The sequence below is a fragment of the Mustela erminea genome, chromosome 4 (assembly GCF_009829155.1).
Source record: "Mustela erminea isolate mMusErm1 chromosome 4, mMusErm1.Pri, whole genome shotgun sequence".
Classification (NCBI taxonomy): Eukaryota; Metazoa; Chordata; class Mammalia; order Carnivora; family Mustelidae; genus Mustela; species Mustela erminea.
In genome coordinates this window covers 139,120,013-139,137,947 of record NC_045617.1, presented here as the reverse complement: position 1 = coordinate 139,137,947, position 17,935 = coordinate 139,120,013, and the positions used below count along the sequence as shown (strand labels likewise).

General features: G+C 46.1%; 1 protein-coding gene and 1 long non-coding RNA gene across 3 annotated transcripts in view; one reads left to right on the top strand and one right to left on the bottom strand.

Annotated features, from left to right (window-relative positions):
• The window catches only part of DTNBP1 (dystrobrevin binding protein 1), a 128,652-nt gene that overhangs the window by 97,535 nt on the left and 13,182 nt on the right, over positions 1 to 17,935 (top strand). The gene's annotated exons all lie outside the window — the stretch shown is intronic.
• Positions 572 to 3,991, bottom strand: LOC116589180. Its single transcript, XR_004285228.1, has 3 exons — positions 3,904 to 3,991; positions 3,235 to 3,364; positions 572 to 2,291 (listed from the first exon to the last, which is right to left on the bottom strand). It is a non-coding gene; the product is annotated as an uncharacterized LOC116589180 (long non-coding RNA).

The following is a 17,935-nucleotide window of genomic DNA, read 5'->3' as shown; positions in this document are numbered from 1 at the left end:
AGAAGTGTCTTACTCAGAAAACTAAAATGTATTCTTTTTACTAAGTGTTTCCCACTCTGTCTGTGAAACGGATACCAGAGAACATATTGCCCTTTTTATAGTTTTCTGAAGTATACAGAGAGAAAGGTTTTTCTTGGAGTTTCAGAGAAATACAGGTAATGAAATGCCCGCTCTAAGGAAAGGAAAATAGAATGTGGTGTTAAAATCCCTTTGCTGGGTCATCTGACTTTGTAATGTCTAAAATGGTAAATGGCAGGTAAATTTTGAGTGTCAGACGATTCTAGTAAATTGGAAAATATTTCATGTCTCATGGCATACCCGTAATCCCAAATGGAAGATGTTAGGGTTAGGACAGGAAGTAGGGGGAATGAAAAAGAAGAAATCAACTCTCATACCTGTGGGCCTTTTTCTAAAGGAACCCACATAGGTTGTTTTTTGTTTTTTTTTTTCCTTAAGATTTTATTTATTTATGTATTTGAGAGAGAGAGAGATCACGAGTAGGCAGAGAGGGGGGAAGCAGGCTCCCCGCTGAGCAGAGAGCCTGATTCGGGGCTCGATCTCAGGACCCCAGATCATGACCCGAGCCAAAGGCAGAGGCTTAACCCGTGAGTCACCCAGGTGCCCCCCCCAACATGGGTTTTTGTAAGTAAGTTTACGAAATAGTAAAGCTGAGCCCAAACCAAAAAGCTTGTTTGTCGTCAAGAGCCTTGTCATGAATTGCCTCCTGCGCGAAGAGTAAACAGAGTTGGTCGAGTGCAGACAGGGACGATGGATAAAGGAAGTTCTAAGTCCTGAGACTGTTTACCCCAAATGCTGATCAGGTCACCTCTCTGCAGCGCTGTGCGCCGGCAGCTCCCCTGAGGTCAGAGCCGTGTGTATGTTGCATCGCGTGTCACCCTCGCACAGTAGGATGTTTGTGTTTTCTTTAAGTGCTTTAAAATCTTGTCTCATTACCCAGGGCCGTAGTTTATACACCAGCCTCCTTAAAGGGCAGGTGGAAGAGAAGGGTCCCCGCTGTGTTAGTCTCCCAGAAGAAACTCAGCTTGCTTCACGAGATCTGTAGGCAGATTTTTTCATAAAATGACAAACGTTGGGAACCTTTTTTGTTGGTGTATTTTTTCTCTCCTGCTTACGAGTATATACAAAAAGAGACAGTGATGAAATGAAAGTAATTGTGTGTTGGCTTAGACTAAACCTTTCTCTCGAGTGGGTGTTTCCTGAAGGCCGCGCCTTCTCTCTCTCTCTCTCTCTCTCTCTCTCTGTCTCGTAATGAGTCGTCTGGTCACTCATTTCATGGTCACTGTTGAGTTCCCGCTTTGCACCTGGCGCAGTGGAAGACCACGGAATACCCCCCACACAAACAACCTATTCCTGTGGGTTGGTAATGTGAAAAACAAAGGCAGAAGAAAAATTATTAAAGTTTCTTACTACTTAGAGCGCACTGACAAGTCCTTGAAACAGGCAGAGCGACCTTCCTCTGGGAACTCAGCTGCCTTGATGTTGACTCTTTGCTGAGGGCAAAAGGCAATCTTAACCCGCCCCCTCTGCCCTCGGGATCCTGTGAGTCTACTTTAAACATACAGAAATTCCTTTGGAAGCTCCGTTTATCTCTGCCCCCTCCAAGATACCTGTTGGCAGCCCTCCCCCAAGCATATGACCCACCGATACACATCTCAAGAGTCTCATGATGGAGTTTTTACTAAACGGTAATAAATGACCTTTTCCTTACAATAGCTGGCCCCCTCCGGATCCTGGAAACCTTGCTTCCAGACTACCTGGGAGGTTTGTTCTGTCCCTAACCCCCTCCCAACTTGAAGGTAAATAATCAGCCACCTCTGACAACCCCAGTGCACCTCTTTCTGCCCATGGGTCCTGTCTCCGGGGTTTAAGAAAATCACCGTTTTGCACCTAAGATGAATCAAGAATTCTTTCTTGGTGGTCAGCTCCTGACCTCACCAACATTCCAAAACTACCTCATTGGATTGTGTGGGCAGGCCTTCATTCTAGGGAGTGTTGACATTTTCTGGATCATTCGTGAAAAGGACAGGGTCACATCACAGTTTTCATAACACTGAATCCTGTTTTAGGATTGTTAGCGCCGTTGATGTTATTCTCTCCTCACAACAAAATAATCTTGTGTATGAATTGCTGTCATTTTAGCGGAGTACGGACAAGGGAGTTCCCATAGTCTCTTGCGTGTGTTGACTAGATGGAGAGCCTACAGGTTAATGCTGTTCTGAGTAAACTCTGAGGCCTCCCTCGGTCTCTGCCGACTTTGCGTTGTTGTTACCCTAAAGGAAAGATTTATTGCTTCATTTTGTAAATAGGAATTTCGGGAAGTGATTCAGAAGCCGTATTTTGTTGATCATTTGGAGGTGATTTAGTATTTTTGAAGAACGCTGTTTTTAAGGCTTCCCAGATTTCTCAGCGAACCCTCCCCCAGTCCCCGGGTAATGGCCTTTTTGTGTCACTGTGCATCCTGTTAAGCCCAGGTGTTTCTGAGTAGGCACTGACTGTATGGGCCTGTCTGACGTCATGGTCCATTGCCAGCCCGAGAGCTCTGGTAGCCACTCCTCCCCCCACCCCCCACGTTTAGCCCCAAAGAGAATGCTTGCTTGTTGTCAGCCCTTCTGAGGTCTTGCTCGTGTTTCCTGGCAGCCGCGCCTCATTTCCTGAGCTGCTGTGGCTGTTTCTCTCCTGCCTCACTGCCTCCTGAACATCTGGCCTGCTGTGCCCGCCTCAGGCCGCTTTGCGGTCAAGCCAGCAGTTGAAAGCCTGCCACTGAGATCAGCTGGTACAGCTGGTGTTCCCGGCCCCCGGACATTTGGCATTTTGTGATTGTGACCCTTTCGTTCATCTGACTTTTGCTGATCCGTCATCGGCACTAAGGCTGCCGAGCTGAAAGTGTAACAGGAAGAACTTTCTTCACTGCCTCTTAAGTCTAGTGCTTAGGGCCCTGGGAAATAAACGGACAAAAGACAGTTTAATAGGAGAAAAGGCGTACAAATTTTACTTGGATGTTCACATTTTAATTTTTAGATGCATACAGAGGCCCTCCTAGAAAAGAAGGGAAGACCCATAGGCCAGAGTCATACCCGCGGGCTTATATACTGTCTGAACAGAGGGTGATAAACAGAAAAGACCCAGACAAAGAGGGAGAGTTAGGCGCCTGGGGTGGTAAATTACAGGAAGGTCCATAGATGGGGGATCCAGTGGCAGGTGACGGTTACTTACTAAGGTTCACCACACAGAGGCGAGTCTCTGATGGTGAGTCATCCCCGGGGATTAGGACTGCCCTTCCGAGTGCCTGGGTGGCTCAGTGGGTTAAGCCTCTGCCTTTGGCTCAGGTCATGATCTCAGGGTCCTGGGATCGAGTCCCGCATCGGGCTCTCTGCTCCGCGGGGAGCCTGCATCCCCCCTCCCCCACCTGCCTCTCTGCCTGCTTGTGATCTCTCTCTCTCTGTCAAATAAATAAATAAAATCTTAAAAAAAGACTCCCCTTCCTCTTCCTGGTTATGTGAGAGGGAAACACTTCACATGTCACATTTAGACAGAAAGGGGAAGGTTAAAGAGCTTTCCCTTTGCACCTGCTGTTTCTCAGCTGCCTTCAGCTCAAAGTAATCTCCGTGCCAAAGTGGCAAATTTCAAAAATTCTCAAAATTCTCTCTGAACCCCATTTCCAATCAAGAGTATGTACCCCTGACATTTCCTATTTGTCTCTCTCATTTTCTGTTTCCTCTTTCTACCAGGCATTAAAGCCTTCGTGGCTAGAAGTCCCTACCGAGGCCCCCACCGTGGCGGCCGCTCCTCCTTTCTTCAGACTCGTCTGTCTCCCTGCCCGTGTCTCCCCGTCAAACCCCAGTTGATCTGAGAAGTGGTGGGGAGGAAGCAAGCGTGGCAGACCTCATTTCTGTTCACTTTTCAGTGTCCGAATCTTCTCAAAGCTCCCAAACACCATATTCTGCTGACTTAGAAGAGGCATATAAAAACATGCAAATCGCCACTTGGGGAAATTTCAGGAAGGAGCACTAAGGGAAGTGAGAAAAAGCTGACTATTCAGCAGGCCACCCCCACGTGTCGGCAGCTCCCCCGCTGGTCCCTTCCTCAGGCATCTTCTTCCTCTGCTTCAGGACTCAAGGCTCTGCTCGGCGGCCATCTCCTGCCATCCCCGCCGGCTGCCCCACCAGCCTTCCCGGGAAGCACACAACCCATCTCGCATCGCCGTCTTATTAGCTGGCCGCGAGGGCTTATGGCTGCCATTTATAATACTAATTTATTCATAAGTCACCTGCTTGTGAGTTTTCAACAGCTTGCAACCCAAAGTGATAAATCCCCATTTCTAAAATATTTTTCTGGAAATAATTACATTTCCAACAGATATGATCAGCTTTCAGGCATTCTGAGATTTGACTGTTGCAAACCTTTTAGAGGCTGACGTTTCCAACTTGTGGCTTGAGGACATTTATAACGAGAGGCCCTTGCCTCCAGAAGCACGTTGAGTTTTGTGTCCCATGTGATAAATGTTTTATATGGCAAATATATGCAGTGTTCGTTTCCAGTGCGTGTAAATGTTGTGGGAAATATTCAGTCATTTTAAAAGTGCTAGTACTGAGGAGCGCCTGGGTGGCTCAGTTGGTTAAGTGTCGGACTCTTGATTTTGGCTCAGGTCATGATCTCAGGGTCGTGAGATCGAGGCCCGCATCAGGCTCCACGCTCAGCAGGGAGGCTGCTTAAGAATCTCTCTCTTCCTCCACCCCTTCCCCACTCCTGCACACACCTACGTGCTTTCTCAAAAAAAGAAAGTGCTACTGAATTTTTTTTTTCTTTTTAAAGATTTTATTTGACAGACAGAAATCACAAGTAGGCAGAGAGGCAGAGAGGGAGGAGGAAGCAGGCTCCCTGCTGAGCAGAGAGCCCGATACAGGGCTTGATCCCGGGACCCTGAGATCGTGACCTGAGCTGAAGGCAGAGGCTTTAACCCACTGAGCCACCCAGGCGCCCCTGCTACTGAATTCTTAATAGATTTGCTGTAATATATTTTCTTAGTAAATTGTCTGGAAAAGTACACCTGCTTTTACACTTGAAAAGGTTTGAAACTATTATTCTTGAGTGTAATTTTTCAAATACTTAATTTGAATTTTGGGGCAGTGTAAGTAAAAACATCTCTAAAGGTGATTGTTTCAAATATTACTGCGTATTCGTCAGTGATATTCAAAGTCTTAAGGCAGGGCAGAATCAAGGTGGTAGAGTAGAAAGTCCCTCGGCTCGCCGCCTGCCTCAGACCTGCCAAAATAACTACAGGTGCCACAGCTGGGGCTAAGCATGACCCGAAGACAAGCCCAGCAGATTTTCCCCAACTAAGAGTATAAAGAAAAAGCCCCATCGAGACAGGTAGGAGGGATGGAGACACAGTTTAGTCAAGACCCACACCTTGAGCCCAGTGACCCACAAGCAGGAGGGCTGTCACAACCCCAGAGGCCCTCCCTGAGGACTAGAGGGTCCCGGCCCCACACCGGACCTACCCACACAGCCAGGAAGACAAGCCTACACAATGTCTGGCTTTGAAAACCAGCGCGCTTAATTCTGGGAGAGACAGAGACCTATGGGGAACAGACGTCACTGCTAAAGGCCACAGGTGTAGCCTCCCTCCTTCTCCAACCCAGCATGGAGGCAGCACTTTGAAATTCGCCTCCGTTCCAGATGAAGAAGATTCACTGACTAGTTCAGAGCATGTGCAGGAAGGGCAGGGATCTTTGGAACTTTCTCTAGGGGTGGAAGTGCTGGCAGGTGCTTTTATTTTTTTCACTTCTATATGGCTGGCTGGGTGCTCGTGGGGACCATTTCTGACACCCTCCATCTACCGAGCTAGTACTGCTTGCCCTGTCCTGGGGCTCCCCTGTGGACTTGCCCTTCCCAACCTGCCCACCTGGCCAGTGCCCCTCCCAATGGCCCCTGACACTACCACACCCAGCAGGTAGTCTAGCCCAAGACTGGTGCCACCCCTATCTGCCCCCACCCCAGGGGACCAGCCCCCACACACTAGAATGTTTACAGCAGTTGCAGCAGACCTTGCAGAGCTGCACCGAGGACCGAGTCCACACACCAGCTCACCCAGGCCTTGCAGACAGCTATGCCGGGGGAAGCATGCACACCAGCAGATCTGCACCAACTGTAGCCCGGCCCCAGTAGATGGGCACATGCAGCCCACACAGAGGACACGCCTGGAGCACCCAGGGGTGCAGGTAACTGGGGGAAGTTTGCACTCCTGGGCTTCAGAAGACACCTATATGAAGCCATCATTCTAGACTGAGAGACTCAGCTGACACACCTAAGATATAGAAACAAGTGCAGAGAGGCAAAAGGAGGAAGACAGAGGAATATATTCCAAATGAAAGAACACAGCTAAACCTCAGAAAAAGAGGTAAATGAAACAGATCAACAACCTACCAAGTAAAGAATTCAAGTAATGGTCATAAAGTTGCTCATCAAACTCAGGAGAAGAATGGATGAACACAATGCAAACTTCAACAAAGAAGTAAAAACTTTAAAAAGTACCATCCAGGGGCGCCTGGGTGGCTCAGTGGGTTAAGCCGCTGCCTTCGGCTCAGGTCATGATCTCGGGGTCCTGGGATCGAGTCCCACATAGGGCTCTCTGCTCAGCAGGGAGCCTGCTTCCTCCTCTCTCTCTCTGCCTGCCTCTCTGCCTACTTGTAATCTCTCTCTGTCAAATAAATAAATAAAATATTAAAAAAAAAAAAAGTACCATCCAGAGCCAAAGAATACATACAGTAACTGAAATGAAAAATACACGGGGGGTGCTCCACAGCAGAGCAGATGATGCGGAAGAACAGGTCAGTGATGTGGAAGACAAGGCAGTGGAAATCAACCAACTGGAACAGCAAAAAGTAAGAAGAATCAAAAAGATGAGGAAGGTTTAAGAGACCTCTGGGACAACATGAAGCATAGTAACATTTACATTATGGAGGTCCCAGAGGGAGAAGAGAGAGAGAAAGGGACAGAAAACCTATCTGAAGAAGTAATGGCTGAACCCTTTCCTATCCTGGTGAAGGAAACAGACACTCAAGTCCAGGAAGTACAGAGAATTCCAGATAAGATGAAGCCAAAGAGACTCATAGGAAGACATAATCAAAATGTCAAAAGTAAAAGACAAAGAAAGAATCTTAAAAGCAATAGGAGAGGGGCACCTGGGTGGCTCAGTAGGTTAAGCCTCCAACTCTTGATCTCAGCTCAGGTCTTGATCTCAGGGTTGTGAATTCAAGCTGGGCGTGGAGCCTACTTTAAAAAAAAAAAATAAGAGAAAAACAATTAGTTGCATACCAGAGAATCTCCTCACGACCCCGTAAGATGGTCAGCTGATGTCCAGCAGAAACTTTGCAGATCTGGAGGGAATGGTATCATATATTCAGAGTGCTGAAAGAAAGCACTTAGAACCAAGATACTCTACCTGGCAAGGTTACCACTCAGTATTGAAGGAGAGATAGGGGTTTCCCAGACAAGACAAGACATGAAGGAGTTCATCACCACTAAGTGGCCTTGCAAGAAAATTAAAGGGAATTCTTTACTTTTTAAAGTTTTTATTTAAATTCCACTTAGTGAACATCCAGTGTAATATCAGTTTTAGGTTTCCCATATAGTGATCAGCACTGCCCTACATCACCCAGTGCTCATCACAAGGGTGCTCCTTAATCCGTGTCACCTTTTCAGCATATCCCCTCACCCACCTCCCTTCTGGTGACCATCAGTTTGGTTTATAGTTCAGAATCTGTTTCTTGGTTTGCCTCTCTTTCTCTCTCTCTTTTTTTTTTTTTTCCCTTTGCTCTTTGTTTCTTTTCTCCCCCCCCCTTTTTTAAGATTCTGTTTATTTATTTGACAGAGAGAGTGTGAGCACACAAACAAGGGGAGCAGTGGGGAGAGGGAGAAACAGGTTCCCTGTTGACCAGGGAATCCAACATGAGACTCGATCCCAGGACCTGGGGATCAAGACCTGTGCCAAAGGCAGACACTTAACTGACTGAGCCACCCAGGTGCCCTTGCTCTCTGTTTCTTAAATTCCACATATGAGTGAAATCATATGATCTTTGCTTTTTTCTGACTGACTTATTTTACTTAGGCTAATGTTCTCTAGCTCCATCCATGTTGTTGCAAATGGCAAGAGTTCATTCTTTTATGTGGCTGAGTAATATTCCATGGTGTGTGTGTGTGTGTGTGTGTGTGTTTTATATATGTACCATCTCTTCTTTATCTATTCATCGGTTTAGGACACTTGGGCTGTTTCCATAATTTGACTATTGTAGAGAATGCAGCTGTATATACTTCAGGTTGCATGTATTCTTTCGAATTCATATTTTTGTATTATTTGGGTAAATATCTAGTAGTGTGGCCCCTGGATCATAGAATAGTTCTATTTTTAACTTTTGCAGAATCTCTATACTGTTTTCCAGAGTGGGTGCAAAATGGGCCTTTTTAAAATAGAGAAGAAATGGCCATCATTAGAAATAAGAATATTATAAAAGAAAAATTCTCACTGGTAACAGTGAACATATAGTAAAGGTAATAGATCAACCACCTATATAACTAGTATGACTGTTAAGAGACAAAAGTAATAAAATCGTCAATTCACAAAATAAGATGTAAAATATCTCCAAAACTTAAAACATCAGCTGGGGAAGCAGGGAAGGAATGTAGTCATTTTAGACTATGTCAAAACTTAAGCGACCACCAACTTAAAATAGCCTGCTGTGTACATAGGATGTTATACAGGAACCTCATGAACCACAAACCAAAAACCTATAATAGATACACAAAAAATAAAGAGAAAGGAGTACAACACAACACTAAGGAAAATCACCAAGTCACAAGGGAAGAGAGCAAGAGAGGAAGTACAGAAACAACCAGAACACAATCAGCAAAATGGCTGTAAGCACATACCTGTTAATAATTACTTTAAATGTAAATGGATTAAGTGCTGCAAAAACAGACTCTACTCCATCAAAAAATTTTTAGAACTACGAAAAGAATTCAATCAAGTTGTAGTGTACAACATTAATGTATATAAATCTGTTGCATTTCTGTACATAAGAACAAGAAATTAAGACAACAGTCCCATTTATAACGGCATCAAAAAGAATAAGATGCCTAGAGATAAATTTAACCAAGGAGGTGAAAAACCTGTACTCTGAAAACTATAAGACATTAATGAAAGAAATTGAAGATGACACAAATGGTGATATACCATATTCATGGATTGGGAGAATTAATACTGTTAAAGTGGACATACTACCTAAGGCCATCTAAAGATTCATTGTGATCCTTATGAAACGCTAATGTTATTTTTCATAGAGCTACAACAGATAATCCTAAGATTTGCGGTTGGGGGGCACAAAAGATGCCCAACAGCCAAAGCATTAGCTTGAGAAAGATCTAGCCACAGATGAGGTGCAATCCACATTTCTGCAGCCTAATTAGTGACAGTGAAGGTTGAGACCGCAAAGGCCCCTTATGGACCGGGACCCTTTATGACAGGTTCCCCTTAGAGCAGACAGAGACAGAGAGAATGCTGCTGCTGCTCAGCGGCTATTTGGCTGTACCACACTGGTACCCGCATCTCTGGTTGGCAGAGACCTGAGTGAATGTTCTCACTAGTGGTGAAGCCAAGCTCTGAAGACACACACACAGAACACAACAAAAGGAAAACTGCAGCCAGTTTTCTTGTATACACGCTAAGAGCTTTAGCTATGCCTTGGGTCTCCCAGAGCCAGTACCGATTCGTAAGAGGGATATGCCACTGGGTCAGAGATCATGTGGTATTTTACCGTGTACCTCATTGCAAAGAAATTTTCTCTAGGTTGCTTGGTGACCTAGTGTCACAAAAACCTATTTTGTAACCAACTTATGCTGTCACAGGGATTTTCCATTAGGTGGTCAGCTTTCTGAGAGCGTTCAAGTGCTCAACTGCTGCCCACTAGTTACACGGCCTTGGTGCCGAAGATGTCCCTTAGCAAAAGCCTTTACCTCCTGGCAATGTCTGTCTAAACAGGCACCAGGCTGGTGAGAACTGTGAACTGCCCAGTCTGTGAGACGAGCTAGGACAGCAGGCTCGCAGAGCCTGTGCCTGCGTCGGGCCCTGTGCTTCTCCTCCTCGTGACCGACAACACGACGGATAGAGCCTGTGACCATCTCTGGGAGCAAACAGGTCAATAGAAACTAAGGGTGCTTACAATGCATCATTACTGAAGTTGCTATACCCAAGGATCCAGGTCCACAAATACTTTCTTCTGCTAATCCAATTTTAGGAAAGGGAAAGGGGGGTGGGGAGAGACTCACTTGCACCGGTCTTTGTAGGCAGAAATCCAGGAGACTGACGGACTGACGGGATCTGGTCACATTTTTGTTTCTTGCTGTATGAAGCTGCCAGGCCACTGAGCAGGGGCTGGAAGGGGGTTCCACAGAATAAGATCGAGCTGCTCCAGAGGGACTCCTGCCCCAAAAGTACTTGTCTCTCACCAGTAAAGATGACCATAGGTCACACTGGTTTATGATTCTGCATTTCAGTTGCTGCTGGAGATTTTCCTTTGTAGATGATACACCAGAGAGTTTGAAAAGCATCAAGGAGATGTTTCTGTCATTTTCCTGAAGTGTGGCAGCTTCCCCGTCATGTATTTTTTTTTCACATTGTATAAATATTTGCACAAAGTAAGAAATTGAACAAAGTGGAAGAACAGATACAGTTCACCTAGAGTAGCGGTTCCCAAAGTCTGGTCCTCAGACCGGCAGCATCAGCATCGTCTGGGAAATGGTTAGAAATGCGGAGTCTCCGGCCCAGCAATTACTGAATGAAAAATTCTGTACATGGGGCCCAGCAATCTCTGTGTTCACCAGCCCTCAAGTTGATTTTGACACCACGAAAGGTTGAGAACCCCTGGCCTACCATCTCCATAACCTATGTGAACGAGCTCGGAATAGCTGATTTCCACATTTAGACGTAAGCAGCTGGTTTCTACTTTTTATAGTTTTTCGTGTAGTAACAGAAAAATACCTTCGGAATTGGAAAGGATTCCTCTAAAGATCTCATGTCCCCCCCCCACCCCAATAATTTTTATTAAGTAGGTCAGTACCCTAAGTAAAATTCAGGAAAGTGTCAGATCTGACTTAAAAATTCTAGGTAATCAAGCTCTTGTCCAAATATGTATAACACAAAGCTTCGAGACTGGGGTTTGGTTTTTTTTTTCCTCAGTCTTATAAGAAAAAAATTGGAAATCATCCAAGGAACAGGCTATCATGATATAGGCTTGATATTTTATCATTTTTATGTACTGTTTGTGGAAAAGGTATCTTTTGTCTACATATCCCAGAATGATAGCACTTTAAAATGGCATCGAACCACTGCCTTGTATGGTGACTCATCTTGGCCATCAGGTCCTTTGTTGGTCCCCTGCAGGAAATGCCACAGGCTGGGCGCTCCCAGTGCTCATATTCAGGCCACGAAGCTCTCCTGGCAGCCTCCCCCGCCCTTGCCCCCGAGCCTGTGGCTGTCCCAACAGGTTAATAACTCACAGAGCCTCTGGCTGCAGACTGCACTGCTCACTTGTCCATTAATCTGAAGCTTTTGGGTTCTAGTCATTGTTTAAGCAGGAAAATGAATGCAGAAATACCACCAGGTTTTTGTTACTAATTTTTGAAGCTAATTTTCTCGACATGTCACTGTCTAATTGAAAAGGTTCCACATTTCTTACTGCTAATCTGGTTTTCATATAATTTTACCAAAAAGGACACAGGATTTAGGATTGCCTCTTCCTGCCCCCGTCACCATTTTGCAAGTAAAAATAGAAGCGTGGTATTTAGAATTGGACATAAGCTCCTTATGGAAGACATTTTACCCTGCCCCCCCCAACCCCATTTTCACTGACAGGAAGCCCTGGGCCTGGAGGGGTGAATAGGGGGGCGGGGCAGAGGCTCACAGCTGCACTGAGGTTGGGGGCAGCTTCTGAGTGCCTTGTCCCTCCCATGAAGGACAGCAAGCTGTCTTTTCTGAGCGTTTCTGCCCCACGGTTTTCAGCAGACCTTGTGCACACAAAACTCTCTGCTTTACTCATACTCTGGATAGTGGTCATTTCCTTCAGGGCGGTTGGTAGAAATTGTAAAATGTGCCTGAAGTTTAGATAGTGGACTTGTGTTTGTTTCCGGTGACATGAGTTTAGGAAACAGCTGCTCCAGAAGCTGTCCCGGAGGACCGAGCTTTGGAAAGCCTTCTCAGGGCTTGCAAGGAGCACTTTGTTGTCCGAAAGTTAGTTATTCTGTCTGCAAAACCTGCCATTTTGCAACACTCCTGTACTGTAGGTAAGGAGCATCCTTTCTTAACTGCATGTGAAAAAAATTCTGGTTCCCTATAAATGTGTGTGAGGGGAGTGTGTGTGTGTGTGTTTATGCACGCGCAGGTGTGTGTCAGAGGTGAGGAGAAGTTCTCTTAAAAAGTCATTTAACTTTCTTGAAAAATTTCGTTAACTCTCCATGCGCAGAAAATCTTCTTAAAAATACCAATCCTGAGGAATAAGGGCTCTTTACTACTTTATAGCTTTTGTAGAAATAACGTATGGTTTACCATACTTACAAGTCTGTCTCAACAACTAATTGTTGATAAAGGCCAGAAGAAAACTGTTAAAAACTGTAGAAATGTTGGGTGCAGAATTTGACATTTTTTAAATGGACGTATAAAAACCCCGGTTCCAGGAAACCATTAGTTTAAAAGTCTGTTTTCGATCTAGTTAAGACAATCTGTATTCACTTTTTTTAAGGTTGGGGCAGGAGGTTGGCAGACTTTAAACATGCCTTATTTTGAAAACTTACAAGCTAGTATGAGTATACGTTATTTTGAAAACTGATTTACTGCTAACTAGTTAAAAAAAAAAAAAAAGGCCAAAAAACTACGTGGGTTTTAACACTGGAGAGAAATCTTATATATTTTGCCTTCATCTGAGTCCCGAGTTTCTGAACAGAAATTTTCCAAAATCCAAATGAAAAGTAAAGTGGGTGGGACAGAGGGAAGAAATATCTCAGGGAACTAAAAGTACCTTTAGAAAAATAGGAATTATTGAAAATAAAAGGAAGCCCAGAGTTGTTTCTAATAGACACAAACTCTGGGGAGAAGGAGGTGGAAAGCACAGTTTCCTGCATTACAGTTGGAAGGTCTCACCGTGCTGGCGAGGGCACGGATACGCTGATGGTGGGGCTAGAATGTAGAGCAGCCACTGCGGAAGAGAGTTTGGCAGTTTCTTTCAAAACTAAAAAAAAAACAAAAACAAAAAACGGGCACATACCTTATGACTCAGCCATTGTGTTCTTGGGCATTAATCTCAGAAATTACCTATTTTCATCCAAGAACTGGTACACAAATGTTCATAGCAGCTTTATCGTAGTAGTCCAATTTGGAAACAACTCAGCTGTCCTTCCATGAGTGAACGGTTAAGCCGTGGTACATCCAGACCGTGGACTCAGCAATAAAAACAAATTATCCGCATGTGCACCAGCTGGGATGAACCTCGAGGAAATTATGCTGAGTGAAAAAAAGCCAGTCCCAAAAGGATATATCCTGCATAATTCCATTCTGTAACATTTGTGAAGCAACATAATTAATAGATTTGGAGACCAGATTCCTGGTTGGGGGGGAAGGGTGTGGTCACAAGAGGTAACATGAGGGGGCCTTGGGGGGTTGGCACAGCTGGGTGTCTTGATTGTGGTTTGTTGTGTAAGACTATACGTGGGATAGGACTGCATAGAGCTGCCCCCACACGCACACGCTCACACACTCGAGGGAGGAATGATGAAATTGGAATGACCTCTGGGGGTTGTACCAATGTCATTTATTTTGGTTTTGATGTTAGACCATAATTAACTAAAATGTTCACATTGGTGGAGGTTTGGTGGGGGGGTGCGTGGGGCCGCCCTGGATACCCTGTTTTTGACAACATCGCATGAACTTGGGACTACTTAGAAGTACAGAGTTCAACAACTATGTTAGTGGCACCGGAGGAAAAAGTGGGGGTGGGGGATCAGATGTTGCAGTTTTGTAGAGTTCAACCTAATAGGACAACAGAAAATCTGATGCATGGATGCCAGATGCCAGCAGTGGTCACCTCTTCATTGCTACTTAAGAGGGATTTTCACCTTATTATTTGTGCTTTTTAAAAATTTAAAAATTTTCCACAATGTACATGCATGATTCATGCAGCCATAAAGACCTATTAAATAAATGCAAATAATTAGAAGCATGAAAAACATTAGTCCCAGAGTTTAAATTCTGTCATACGGATAGAATTTAGTATGGTCTTTAGTGGTCATGTGGTTTGACAGGCTGTCAGCCCTTAAGTTTCTAATTAAAAACCGTCAGGAAAGAGATGTGTTTACCTTTAAAACAAAACAGTAGCCTCCACACCCGTCGTGGAGCCCAGTGTGGGACTTGAACTCATGACCCTGAGATCAAGATGTGAGCTGAGATCGAGTCGGAGGCTTAACCGTCGGAGCCCCACAGGCGCCCCCGCTTACCTGATGGTGTTTAGACATGTACAGAGATGTCACGTGATCTGCCTGGATCCTGCCACAGGCACTTGACTAGCACAGAATTCTTACATTCTCACCGTCTAAAAACATCTGAATTGTAAATATCTTTTAGATTTTAAATTTATTTTTATTCTTGGTTGTTTAGCTCTAATGAAAAATGTTCTCGATATTTAAATGATATATGGAGATTACCAGCATTTTTCTTAACTCTCATACTTAAGAAATTTCCCTGTTTCTCTTCTGACATTTTGGGATTCACGAGATTACGGTCAACTCTACCCGAAAGGTTTCTCCTTTCTTGGCTTGCGGCAGGCGTGGGGGCCGTCTCAGCCTTCCACACCTGTCGTCGGTCAGTGCCCCCAGCTCTGTGCGCAGGCGCAGGCGGGACACGGTCCAGGAAGGAGCTCAGTGGGTGCACATACACGCCTGCCCCGCCACTCTTACGGCCCAACCAAACCTGCAGCTGAGAATTGCTGATACCAGTTTGTTGTTGTGAGAAAGTGTCATCTGGAGGGGACGTGGCAGTCACAGGAAGCGGGGCAGACCGTGGGGGCGCAGAGCTGGCTGGTGACATGCTGGTGACCGCTCCGGCCTTCCAGCAAGAGAGCTAGTGCTGCTTGTGTACGCGTCGTTCTTTTTTTTCTTTTTAACCTTAAGGTCGTATGTTGAAGCTCTTTTTAAAATCTTTGTATTTGTCTTTTCCCAGTATAATGAATGACCTCTCAAGCACGAACAAGGGGTCATTTTTCTGTGTAGAAAATTTAAGATTTTCCCACAGTCATTCTAAAATCTGGATGCTGTGAAACCCCTAGATCTGAAATCCTCCTGCAGACGGCCTCCCACGGTGGCAGTAGCCCAGATGCGGCTGCCCGGCGGCGAGAGCTGGCTGACCGTGGGGTTGTCCAAGGCTCTAGAACCTTCTCGCTCAGGCCCCAGGCCGCGGTGCAGCTTCTGCAAGGCTGAGCCATTCGGCTGTGTCTGCCATCCGCCCTGTGCTTTTTCATCGTCCTCCTGACCGCAGAGCCGGTTCGGGTGGCCGTGCTGCTCAGCGACCGTCACCACGCGGTCAGCTCGGAAGTCAGGGACAAGCCGACATCAGGCAGTCGCCAGTTTTTCCAGAACGACTACGTCACATGCTTGAAAACCAAAAACAGTGATCTTCTTCCTCTCCTTTAAGGCACTTTAAATTCCGTGATCCACCCCTGCTTTTTGAAGGATGACACGTGACTGGATTTCATTCCAGTATAGAAAACCTAAGATAAAAAAACCATAGGACTGGCCGTCTGGGTGGTTCAGTCGTTCAGTGTCTGCCTTCGGCCCAGGTCATGGTGCAAGAGTCCTAGGATCGAGCTCAGCATTGGGCTCCCTGCTTAGTGGGAAGCCTGCTTCTCCCTCTACCTCTTCCCATCTCTCTGTCTCTCATGAATAAATAAATAAAATCTTTAAAAAAAAAAAAACCCCATAGGACTTAGAATTTAGAAGCAAAAGAGAATTGAACTTCTGAAGCAGAAGTGTTAAGAAGAATGAATGTTTTCAAGCTTGTACAACTGTCTATAGAAAGTCTTAATTCGATTAACACAAGGTGTTCTTTCGTGAGAACCCCTTTGATGATTTCTACATTGATCTCTGTTTCTGACCTGCTTATTCTGGAATTGTTTTTTTATTTTTACTTATTTATTTTTTTAAAGAGTTTATTTATTCATTTGACAGACAGAGATCACAAGCAGGCAGAGAGGCAGGCAGAGAGAGAGGGGAAGCAGGTTACCTGCTGAGCAGAGAGCCCGATGCAGGGCTCCATCCCAGGACCCTGGGATCATGACCTGAGCCGAAGGCAGAGGCTTTAACCCACTGAGCCACCCAGGCGCCCCGGAATTATTTTTTTAAAGATGAATTTAACTTTGCTTGAAGCGTCTCTCCTCTGTCCGGGTTGACCTACTACAACCCACGCGGCAGCCAGGAGGCGTTTGGGCAGCGGGGTTGGCGGCCGTAGTGACACAAACGGAGACACGCCCTCCTCAGGCCCCTCCCTCCCCTCTTCGAGTCCGCTCAGTCCCGCGCACACCTACTAAGGCCCCTGGAAGGGGACTGATGCCCAAGTGCCCGAGTGGGGCTGAGAGGGCTGGCGTGATTCTCAGTGTCGCACACGTCCTGGCACGTGGTGATGGCTCAGGTGTCCTTTTCATAGTATTCCTGCTCTCGAGGCCGCCGTCTCAAATGGCGCTGGCAGGAGGAGTCACTGTTGGTCGATGCTGTGTGCCCGGTGATTCCCATCCCGTCCCTCACGGAGTCCTCCAACTCCTTACCGGTAAGTGTTTTACCTTCCTCGTACGGAGGAGGACGTGGACGCGCAGAGGGTTACATGACCGCTCGCCCTGGCTGGGCTAACGTGGGTTTCTCTGGAAGCCGGGCCTGGTCGTTTGTGCGGGAGGCAATCCCGGAGAGCAGGAGTGAGGACGCAGAGCCTGAGCTCGGAGGAAAAGCCAAGACAGGGAAGCCTTGTGCAAGTGGACAGCAGAGCCCAGGGGCTGAGTCCCCCAGGATCTCCGAGAAGTGTTCAGAATGCTTCCTGGAGCCGCCCGTCCAAAGCATGGGACGCTGGAGCATTGATACGCTGACGTCCGTCACCCGTTGGTTGACTCCCAAGAGCACCCTGAGCAGAAAAATGGAGAGAGGTACGGGCAGGGGAGCCTGCAGGGTCCGCAGGAAGTAGCCTCAGGGGTGTCTGCGCACCCGACCTGGACTGAGTCCAGACCTGCGCTCCTTCCACACCGGCTCCCTGTAAACGGACCTATGAGATGGGGACGTGGAAATACAGTGATTTTAAGAGTGTAAACAGCGGCGCTTTGTAGGGCCAATACCTGTAATTATATGAAGTCGGGAAGATTTCCTTTCTGTTGGTGTTGCTCAGTTAATGCTAGTTTCTAGATTGCTTGCTTAGATGTAGGAGAGAATACAAGAAAAACGCCCAGAATATTCTAAGTCCTGGAGACTGTAACTGATTTGGGATTAAAACCATATTCCATTGGGGCGCCTGGGGGGCTTGGTCAGTTAAGCATCTGCCTTCGGCTCAGGACATGATCCCCGGGTCCTGGGATCGAGTCCCGCATCGGGCTCTCTGCTCAGCGGGAAGCCCATTTCTCCCTCTCATGCTCTCTCTCTCTCTTGCTTCCAAGATAAATAAAATAATATCTTAATTTCCAAATAAAAATCTTTAAAAAAACAAACTCCATTACTGAGTTTTTAAGGTATGTCATGCATATAGGATTATGATATTCCCAGCATTTGTGAAATGTGGTGGTGGCTATCAGTGGAGGTGGTGAGGCGACTGATTAGGGCAAAGCATAGTGGGCCTCGTAGACCG